A 3,368-nucleotide genomic window follows, 5' to 3' on the forward strand; every position below is an offset into this window, starting at 1 on the left:
TAGTTAGGAAATATTTTAATCAGAGTAACCACCATGTTTATAACATTAAACATATGGGTAAAAACCCAAGTTTTCAATACACACGTTTCATAGGAATAAATCCTATTTATTTAATAAAAACATCCATTTTATTCTTAGGTAATTTTATTGCCACTTTTCCAAGCCTTCAGTGTTGTCCAGCTGGCTTTTATTTGGCTTTCACATATTGTTACCTGAAACGCGTTTTAAAAACATTTTGTCAGTGGGAAATACTGGTGAGTGAATCCCAATTTAATCAAGTTTAAGTAAAAACCAATTTGCAGTATTGAGGGCACATCCGCAATTACATTTGTATCCAAGACATCACAATTAACATCAGTGGTACGGTCATACTCAACATATGGGATGTTACCACGCCAGTAACCAATTTTGTATACAAAACCCCAACATACCCACTATAATTGTATTCTTCACAAATACTCAATAACTGTCATTTGCATGGAAAGGTATTTAAGGTTTTGTAAAAACAGTTAACAAAAAGGAGATTACTCACATTGCTGTTTTAGGTTTTTCGTAAGGGTTTCCTGGAGATAATCTATAAATTACACAAATGCACGTGTGTTAGTATAATAACCCATTTTAACATTAGTAATACCCTCCCCGAGACGGCATTCCAACGACTACGTCGGGCAGAACCACGACAGCCGTTACGGAACCCTAGATCAATCGGGCAGCGTATCTAATACGTCTCCAGGGGTTATAATACTTACATCGTAGCAGAACCTCGCTATTTTAGGGGATATTGAACTCGGGTATAATGCCCACTATTTAAAAGTGTAGAGAGACAGAAAGAAAATGAACGAAATGGACTGAAGGTCGTTGCCTTCTATTTATAGTGCTGAATTCGAGTCCCCACGCGGCCCGCGTGAAGTTTGGGCCGGGTCTACGCGGCCCGCGTCACAGTGGGTCAACGGCGTAGCTTGGCCCGCTCACCACTAGACTGGACACGGTGCTGACACGTGTCGGCTCCGTATCATGCCACAAATCAGGACGCGCGCGGCCCGCATGGACTTAAACGATTATGTACGCGGCCCGCCTAAACTAATGGATTTGGCTAAGTCTGGTTATCTCCTCGCGCAGCCCGCTTAAGCTTGAGGTGAGGCCCTACGCGGCCTGCCTCAACTTAATAATTATTGTTTTTATTTATTTTATATAGTATAATCTATCTTGGGGCTCGGTTTTCACATACGGGGTGCATATAAAGACAAGTTGATATATTTAAAGATATATTAGGGCGTCGGAAATATTATGAGGATGTCTGTTTACCGAGGGTTGTTATAACTGTAGCTGAAGAGCGGGCTAACGAGGCTGTCGAGGCTAGGGACGCCCTGACCTCGTCGTTTAACCAGCTTGAGGCTGACCGTGAGTGGATGCGGTGTCACGGTATTGCACATGTAAGTATCTGGTGCCTTTGTATTTATTTGGATTAGCATGTGATAATCTTATTGTTCTTTTGTTGCAGATTGTTCAAGCTATCATGGATGCGCCTGAGACCGCAACTGGTATAGACTTGATCAAGCAGCGTGCCCGTGATGCTGGTTTTAAAGCTGGTTATAACCGCTGCATCGTCCATATAAACATTTTGTCTAAAGGCGGCTACACTGATGAACGGTCCGGGTTTCGTGACGTGGACACCGAAGCGCTTCTTGAGGCGGCCGTTGCATCCTTTTATGACATGTCTCTCTCTTCTGTGGAGAAGCTTGATGAATGCTTAGAGGCAGCGGATTATGTAGACCGGTTGCGGATGCTATATGCCGATGCGGAGGAGGAAAATACTGCTGGTGACGGCCAAGATGGCGCGGGTACCAGTGGTACAGAATAGGACTAGGTTGGCCTGCGTGCCCTTTTTTGTTTTCCTCTTTGTATACGTTAGAACTTTATGTAAATCCATTGTGCACCGCGTGGGTGCATGAATTTTTTGAATATAAAGTTTAACTGTTGCTCAATTTGTACAAGTGTTATTACTTCTTGCATGTTTGAACGTGTGTATGCGGAACTCTACCCATTGTGAATAGGGTTGAGTATACTCTATACCTTTGTCGTATGAGTATGAGTATGAGTCAATTCCATCGTTTGCCCTATTAGGGTTTAGGAACTGTGTAAGTTTTGTAAAAACTTGTGTATCCGGCCGGATAGACACTTAATGTTCTGCCTTTGTTAGCCTATTACAATATTTGTGTGTGGTTAGCACTTTATGTGGGTATCGCGAATGAAGATTTTGCCAATCTGTTTTTACGGATACCGCAAAGTGGAACACACATTTGTAATAGCAGTAACAGACAATATTGCATTGAATTGCTTGTTTATTTATTTGCAAATGGCCTGCGGCCCGATAGGTTACATGGAAATGTAAAAAACATGGCTTACATGTAGCAGCGTCTAAGCTGTTGTGCATTCCATGTGCATGTGATAGCTTCGCCTTCTAACGTTTGTAGTTTATACGCACCTTTGCCCAAGACCTCTTTGATGAGGTAGGGACCTTCCCACTTGGGGGCAAGTTTCCCTGGGCGCTCTGCGTTAGATGCTTCGTTATCGCGAAGGACGTAGTCTCCCGGGTTAAATGTACAAACCCGCACGTGTGAATTGTAGTATTTTTCGAGCTTGGTTTTGTACTTGGCCTCCTTGATGGCGGCGTTTTCGCGCCTTTCTTTTAGGAGGTCCAAGTCAAGTCTGCGTGCTTCATTGTTGGCTATTTTGTTGATAGCCAACATTCGAGGTGAATGAAGACCTACTTCCGCGGGGATTACCGCTTCTGAGCCATAGACCAGGCTGAAGGGTGTCTCCCCATTGCTTGTTTTTGGGCTTGTTCGGTGAGCCCATAAGATGCTTGGGAGTTCATCGACCCAGCCACGCCTGGCTGTTCCCAACCTTGCTTTAATGCCTTCGACTAGACTTTTGTTGATACTCTCAACTTGGCCATTCCCTTGCGGGTGTGCCACGGAGGAGAATATATGTTCAATATGTAGTTCTTCTAGCCATTTTTGAAATTCGTCGGCGGCAAAGTTGGTGCCGTTATCGGTAACGATGCACATTGGTAGACCGAAACGGCAGATGATGTGTTCCCAAATGAATTTACTCGTTATCATAGCAGTGGTTGAGGCAAGTGGTTTTGCCTCTACCCATTTTGTGAAATAATCGACAGCTACTATAATAAATTTGACTGCACCTGGTGCGTCTGGGAATGGTCCGACCACGTCGATTGCCCATTTCTGAAAAGGCCATGCGGTGGTGACCGGGATCAAGTTGTTCTTGGGGCGCAAGGTCTTGGGGGCATGCCGCTGGCAATTAATACACTTGCGCAATTCTTTGACGACATCCAGGTGCATGCC

Source organism: Helianthus annuus, chromosome 1 (genome assembly GCF_002127325.2).
Source record: "Helianthus annuus cultivar XRQ/B chromosome 1, HanXRQr2.0-SUNRISE, whole genome shotgun sequence".
Lineage (NCBI taxonomy): Eukaryota > Viridiplantae > Streptophyta > Magnoliopsida > Asterales > Asteraceae > Helianthus > Helianthus annuus.